The sequence below is a fragment of the Leptonychotes weddellii genome, chromosome 11 (assembly GCF_054177405.1).
Source record: "Leptonychotes weddellii isolate Sample4059 chromosome 11, ASM5417740v2, whole genome shotgun sequence".
NCBI lineage: Eukaryota > Metazoa > Chordata > Mammalia > Carnivora > Phocidae > Leptonychotes > Leptonychotes weddellii.
Genome location: NC_138379.1, coordinates 14,730,155 through 14,737,658, shown reverse-complemented (window position 1 = coordinate 14,737,658; position 7,504 = coordinate 14,730,155). Strand labels below are relative to the sequence as shown.

Below are 7,504 nucleotides of genomic sequence, written 5' to 3'. Positions count from 1 at the left end.
GCTCGGAGTGAAGCCTCCCAGCTTATTTTATTTATAACCTGCCTCATTCCACAGGCAAGTACAAGTAATAAAACATGAAACATACCAGGGAAAATATAAGCTTGTGAGGAAGTGTAGACACGGGTGAAATAAGGCCAGCCGAGTTGCCCAACCTTTTGTGCACATCCCGTGTTCCCCACCACTGTACTTGCAGCAGACATCACCAGTCGATCACCTCCCTCATTTCCTTAGCCCAGAGGCACCCTGGCCATACTCCAAGCTGATGTTACTCACTGCAGCCTCAGAATCCTTCCCAGTTCAGTATTGTCCGTCAGTCCAGTTGGCATGAGACACGAAAGCAGTTGCCATCTTTGAGCTCTAGTTGTTTAGTTGAATCAGAGGTAATTTTGCCTCTGAGCTTCCTGGCAGTCAAAGCAAAAAGGGAAACTTTATCAGTTCTATAGCTCTCGTTTCCCAGGGCTTCCTTAGCTTAGCTACTAGGAAGAATGTGGCTGGCTGGAATCTAGAATTCAAGACCACCCTCACACAAACTTTGATATCCCTTCATGACTGGAGCAGAAAGCATATACGAGCCTACTGTGTCTGACCTCGTGCTGGTGGCCGGCAGCGAGGACAGAAGCTGTGCACCTGCCAAGGAGGAACCAGAAAGACCCAGCGAATGCATACAAAGCGACTGGGGGACAATTTTACATAGTAATTGGGGCTTAAATATCATTTGCACTGTTCTAGTCCCCCTGATGTATGTTAACCGACTGACTCACTATAATCCTAGGAGGCACATGTTCATTATGATCCCCAACTGACAGATGAGGACGATGAAAAACACGTCTTCTGTTGCTAGGAGGGGCAGAAGCTACCCCCTGGCCTGCTGGTTGTGTAGCTGGCATGGCTGCCTAGGGAATCAGGAGCTGCCCCACATACTGTCTGCCTCCTCTGGCCCATGGAAGGGACCCACGTGCCACCCTTGCCCCGATGATGGCCTTCTAGGGGGAGAAAGGCTAAGTTAAGAGACAAGGCTTGGTCCCTGGCTGTGGGCTGTCGAGACTTTGGGGGTTCAGGTGGATGCAGAGCTGCATGGGGTGGGGACACAGTCTGGCTCAGCTCGGAGGTCCCTCAGTGCCCACACGACAGTCCCACATCAGCAGGTCTCGGGGAGGGCTTCCCTGAGAAGGGCTTGGGCCGTGGGTAGAGCCGACCTGGGTTCAAATGGAGGCTTTGGTGCTTCCTAGCCACGTGACCCCGGGCAAACCCCTTCACCCCTTGGAACCTGCCTTTCCTCATCTGAACGCCAGGATGTTGACAGGGTCGTGTGAGGCTCAGGTGATGGGAAGGAGGTAGAAGCCTCAGCAAGTGCCTGGCTCCCTGAGAACCCTGGACCAGAGCAAAAGCAACCGTACCCCTTGGCTTTGCGCATCTCACGGTGTTCCCAGCTGAGCAGACACCTTTCCAGTGTCTGTCCCAGACTGTGACAGGAGATGGCTGCGGGGATCCTGGTGCGGGTGAGGGTCTGCAGGAGGTGGGGGTGAGAAGCACAGGGCATGATGGGGCAGGAGAGTTTAGGTCACCAGATGGTGGGGCTTTCCTGCCCTTCCGTGATGCCCGCAGGAAGTAAGGGAGACGTGAGGTAGCCACTGTCCCAGGCCAGCTGCTGACCCCCAACCTAAATGGGACCAGCTGCGGGGTGTCAGCTCCAGATCCCCTCTGTGGCCTTGGGTTGCCTCCCTCTTGGGCGGGCAGAGTGGAGGAGAAGGTGGAAGATTCTACCCGGCCTATTGTTAAGGGTCCTGTCATCTTAATGCGGGCCCTCTCTACTTCACCCTCAGGAAGGGTACAGGGAGCTTCTCAGGTTGGCTCTTCAGAAGGGCAGGGAGTCTGGGGACCTGGGTTTGGATCTAGCTATACCGCTGTCTTCCTATGTGACCCTGGGCCAGAGAGCAGGGGTGCTCAGAACTGTGTGTGCAAACTAAAGGAGGCTGAGAAAATGTCAGGAGTTATTAAGAAGATGGGCTGAACCCCCAGCCAGCTTCCTCCTGAGGCTTGTCCCCACGCCTCACAGCTGGAAAGTGCCCGAGCCAGCACTGGGACTGCACAGATCTGACTCTAAGACATCCTCTTGCCTCCACCGCCTCGCAGGCTTCCTGGGACCCACCCCCAGGTTGGACTGTGTTGTCAGACCGCGGGCCTAACTTCTGTGACATCTGGTCATTTTGAGCACTGAGCCTGCTGGGCCCCTCACTCCTACCTCCTGGGGAGGAACCAATTTCCTCTGCCCTCCTTCCCCCCCAGGCTTCTGAGATTCCGTAGGGAGGGAACAGAGTCCGGCTTCTCCAAATCCCGAGTTGGCCCCTCTAGCCAGTCATCCATCCCAAGCCCACCTGGGGCTTCCAGCCTTCTTGCCTCCCTCCATAGGCGGCTGGACCAGCTGAGGGGCTGTGAGGCCTTCTGTGGGGGTGGGGGGCACCCGCAGGCTGTCATCTCTGCCATGAAGGTCCCGGCCAAGGGACATGCAGCTCAGATGACTGCCACAGGGGCCCCATGATGGCCTGGTTGCTGAGACAGAGGGCAGGAGGGTGCAAGGGTGCCCCTGGGTAGAGCCCACCCACGGCTCCCGGGGACCAGGGGGAAGCATAGAGGGGAACCAGCTTGCTCTCTGGGTCCTTTGGGGGGTCAAGGGCAGTGTCCAGGAAGGGGGCTGTCTGGCACAGACACTGATTAGGGGCATGGAAGCCAGATTAGAACGGGAATAAGGTCCTTCTGTGTGGATTGGCAGGAGGTGCGGGGGAGCTTAGGGGGTGGCGTGGGGAGCAGAGAAATATTCCAATATTTTCATAACTGCTATGGCTGCATAGGCAAGTCCCCCCGAATGTCAGCTCACATGCACACGCACACGCACACACACATGCACATGCACACGCAGGCCCTGCCACCCCTTGAGGGCTCAGTCCATTCCTAGCTGTGAGGGAACCCGGATCTTCTCCTCAGACTAAGCTGTGGCCAGTGTTGGGCAGGCAGGAAAGGTCAAATGCCTGCCAGCCTGGAATGTTCCAGAGCTGCCCTGGCAGACCCCCATCCTGCCTGTTTCCTAGCAGAGCCTCCTCCAGCCCCCTCCCTGGGGTCTTCCAAGTGAGCAAGTTTCCCAGACTGAGGAGCCGCGTGCTGAAGGCGACTGATGTCACACACTGGAGTGTCCAGCCCCCAGGGCCTCTCCCAGGCCAGGGCTGCCGCCACTTCCTTCTCCCTGCAGAGGGACAGAGACCCGACTTGCCACACTGCTTCCGGGCAGCCATCTGGCTGCTCTCCGGAGTTTCTGGAACCTGTGGGCTAAGCTTCAGTTGCTCACTGTTTGTTCATTCATTTGTTCTTCCCTTCATTCATTCCATGAATGCTTAAATGGGCACCTCCTCTGTGCCAGGCACCGTTCTAGGCTCCTGAGAACACAGCAGCGAAGAAAAGCAGGTCCCTGCCCGTATGGCACCTGTATTCTGGTGAACACAAGGGGTCTGGCACACTCCCCCGAACACACCTACACGCCCGGACGTGCGCACACATGCTGTCACCATCACAGCTCGGTCCACGCCGACTGGCTCTGGGACCCCTGGGGCCCATCCAGAGCCTCTGGCATCCTGCGGAAGGAAGGAAGGAGAATAATGACCAGCGAGTGGACAAACAGGAAAGGGCGCGGAAGCACTCACACTCGGCCCCCTTCCCCTCCAGTCACGCTCCGCAGGAATCAGCAGCCCCGGGCAGCCCCCCTCCCTGCGGAAACAAGCCACGCAGCTCCTGCACTGGGACAAGCAGCCTCTGGGACTCCTCCGTGACATAGGCCGTCATTCCAACCTCCCGGGCTTACTGTGTTACCGCGGGAATCGCATGAGGTAACGGACACAGTGAGCTGCTTCCCGGGGCAGCCTCTTCCCGTGACCGGGGAGGGCTTCAGGGGCATCTCCTGGAGGTGGCCCTCCCTGGACAGGAACAGGCAAGTGGAGAACTTCGGTGCCTCCAAGGCAGGGACTGCGGATTGGTCCAAGAGGCTGGGGACTGGGGCAGGAAGCAATCTGCGTGGGGGGGCCCCTGCCCCGTGGGGTGGAGCCTCGGAGGGGCCGGCTGAGGCCATCTGAGCTGTGAGTACCCACCCCCACCCGCAGCTGCCCCCTCTGAAGTCATTTCCACCGCCCCTCCCCCCCGCACCTGCCTTCTGGGCTGGGACGATGTCAGTCCCAGAAGCAAGTCCCTCCCCACCCCCCCATGTCACCTCAGATGCCTCAAGTAGGTCCTCTGGGAACAAGAGTGGGCTTCCTGCAGGATGCGGGGGGTGTGGAGCTCGGCAGAAACGGCGGAAAGCGCAGAGGGGCTGCGGGGGAGGGGAGGATGGAAGGTGGGGTCTAGAGAGGCCCCAGCGACCTCTTGGAGGACTGGTCAGGGTCGGAGGGTTCTGGTGGCAGCTGACAGAAGTGAAGAGGTCTAGCCTCTGCCCCTGCATCACACACCTGGTGAGTCCAGCTTGGGGTTTCCAGGGTGACAGCGACCCCATGTTCCCAGTAGCCAATCCTCTTGGTGCTGGTTTACGGAGGACTCTGGGCCTTGGGGCCGGGAGGCATCCTGTGTTTGGTGGGATGGGAGGAGAGAGCCCCTTCCCCAGAGGGGCCCCGGCTCCAAGCCCGAGGGAGCCCATAATGAGGAGGGAGGGAGTGCCGGAGTGAGAAGGATGCTGTGAACGGGACCCCAGCCAGAGGAGGAGCCGGGAGTAAGAGGAGGGCCAGCTCTGCAGGGTGAGGCGTGCCTTGCGCAGGGCCTCCCGAGGAGAGAGAGTGGGAAGCCAGCAGGCACGGGGCCGGTGCCTCTCCCTGGACCCTGTCTCCTTCCCAGTCAGCAACATCACGTCCTCTCAGCAGCCATCACGTATACAGTGCTAACTTTTACCCCTCCCCCCAGCAGAGGAGATGCGATTGCCACCCCCGCCCCCTGTGGGTTGTGGAAGCCAAGGCTTGGAAGAGCTACTTTGTGTGCCGCAGGCTGCCCCTCTGCACCAATTGAGGAGGAGCTGTTCACACTGTCGTCTGAATAAGCGGCTCCCCTGGAGTTGGCAGTGTACAACCAGAACGACCGTTCCTGACGACCACACAGGGCAGACGCTGGGATTGGCCCCGGGCTCTGCGTCCCCTGCCTTCTCCACGGAGCTGAAGAGGTGGGCCCTTTTCGAAGAGGCTCGACTCAATGACATCTGACATTTCATCCATCAGTCCGTGCAGTAACTATTGGGCACCCACTGAATGCCAGGCTCCGTGGAGGGAATCCAGGCTCAGCCAGGTGAGCGAAGTCCCTCGTGTCACGGAGCTGGCAGTCTAGAGGGGGGGCACGGGCAAGACACACAAACTTAAACTGGAAGGCCCTCAAGACTCCATCTCTACCCACCAGTCAAAGCACAGGACATGACGGAAGAAGCCTGTCCCCAGACTGGATGTTGTCACTCTCACTGCCTAGGGTACCGCACGGGCTGCCACTCCACCAGGAGGCTGGCCGGCCTAGGGTCCAGTCAAAATGTGGATGTAAATGTCACGGCCTCTCGTGGATTCCATGTGGGCAGAAAACCCTTTCCCAGGCGGCCGAGGAAAACTGTCTGGGGCTGGTGATGGTCTAAGGACCGCCTCGTCGGGATAGTTAAAGATTTACTGAGTGGGCCGCTGGGGCTGCCCTGTGGGGAGGGGTGTCTGGGTGTGTTGGGTCGGCTTTCTTCCGCTGAGGACTGAGGGGGCTCGGTCATGAGGTCCCCATGACTCCATGCATGGCATGTGTGTGTGGCCGGCCCTGTTTGGACTCTGCTCTCGATCTCCTGAGGCTAAGAGAGTTTGCGGGTGGCAACCAGCCTCCGCTTAAGTGTGGAAAATGGAGCGGTGAAGCCATCGGGAGAGCGACAGGCTTTGCTGCTGGTGTCACAGGGCAGAGAGGGCAGCTGAGGTGGAATCACTGCCCTGGGCATCAAGAGACCTGGTCCCTGGCCCGGGTGTCCCCTGTGGTCGCTTGGTCGGTTGTTGGCAGAAATGGTCGCTCTATTCCCCTTCTTGTGTTGATGCCCTCAGCAATGTGGCCCTGCAGCCAGCTCTGCCCTGAATCGTGGCTGGCCTTGTGGCCTGCCGTGGCCAATAGGATGTGGGGAGGGGACAGTGGGCCAATTCTGAGCCCAAGCCTCAAGAGGTGTTGTATGCTTCCACTCTCTCTTTCTCAAAATTCTGCCACTGCCCGTGAGGAAGCCCAGATGAGCCTGCTGGAGGAAGAGAGGCAAGTGGCCCTGTCACCTCGTGACCCCAGCCAGCAGCCAGCCTGCCCTGGGACAGAGCCACCCAGCTCACCTACGGCCAGCCACAGATGCGAGAGAAGGACCCGTGGACCACCCTGCTGCACCCAACCTACATTTTCGACACGCAGAATCAGGAGCTAAATAGATGGTGGTTGTTTTGGGGCCCCTACATTTGGGGCTACATTATTACACGGCAAGAGCTAGCTGATACAGTGCCGGCCTTAGAGAATGATGAGGACAGCTATCATCGGCAGAGGGCCTACGGCCTGCCAGGCCCAGTTCCCGGCTCTCGGCAGAGATCACCTCATTTAATCCTCCCAGCGGCTCTGAGAGTTGGTACTTGGCATCCTCACTGTACAGACAAGAAAACAGAGGGTCAGAGAAGACCCTCATCTACGGCCTCCTGAATAGTCAGAGACAGAGACAAGATCAAAACCTGAGTCCGTCTTCATGGGCTCAGCCCTGAGTCACCTTTGCAGACGAGCCTCAATGTCAGAGCAAACCAGCAGCACTGAGAGGGTGTAATGTATTCTGCACACAGGGGCTGACGTCACTGAGAATGTTCTCAGCCTTCCGTTCCCCAAGAATTATGCCGCATCCCGCCCTGCTTTTGTCTCACCCCCAGTCAGTGGCTCGAATTCCAGTGTGCTTTTAGAAAGAAAGACAAAAGCACAGATGTGGGGATCATTTGTCTCTTTTTTCACTCAACCTCCTATTTAATCAGCAAATATTTATTGAGCGCCTGTTATGAGCCCGTTTCCATAATGTTCTTTCTTTCGTGACATTCCCGGGGCCCCTGTCGTGTGTCTGGCCCTCACTCAGCACAGGTAACTGGGCCGGTGATGCCGTGGTCATCGGGATCACCCCCCACTTCATCGATGGGAAAGCTGAGCTTCCAGAGAAGCGCAGTGGCCACCCTGAGGCCACCTAACCGCTAAGTGGCCTGGACAGGAGTCTGCTCTGGGTGTGGCTGAATTCACGCAGGACCTCTGCTTTCTCCGTCACCACAGCGGTGGCTTTTTTTTTTTTTAATTAATTTATTTTTTTTATTTTTTTAAAGATTTTATTTATTTATTTGAGAGAGAGAATGAGATAGAGCATGAGAAGGGGGAGGGTCAGAGGGAGAAGCAGACTCCCCGCTGAGCAGGGAGCCCGATGCGGGACTCGATCCCGGGACTCCAGCATCATGACCTGAGCCGAAGGCAGTCG

The 7,504-nt window shown here is 57.9% G+C and overlaps 1 long non-coding RNA gene across 1 annotated transcript; it reads left to right on the top strand.

The window, feature by feature from the left end:
* Window positions 1-4,282: 4,282 nt before the first annotated feature.
* LOC145716144 (uncharacterized) lies at window positions 4,283-7,046 on the top strand. The gene is made up of 2 exons (XR_014138584.1): window positions 4,283-4,490; window positions 4,933-7,046. It is a non-coding gene; the product is annotated as an uncharacterized LOC145716144 (long non-coding RNA).
* Window positions 7,047-7,504: the final 458 nt, after the last annotated feature.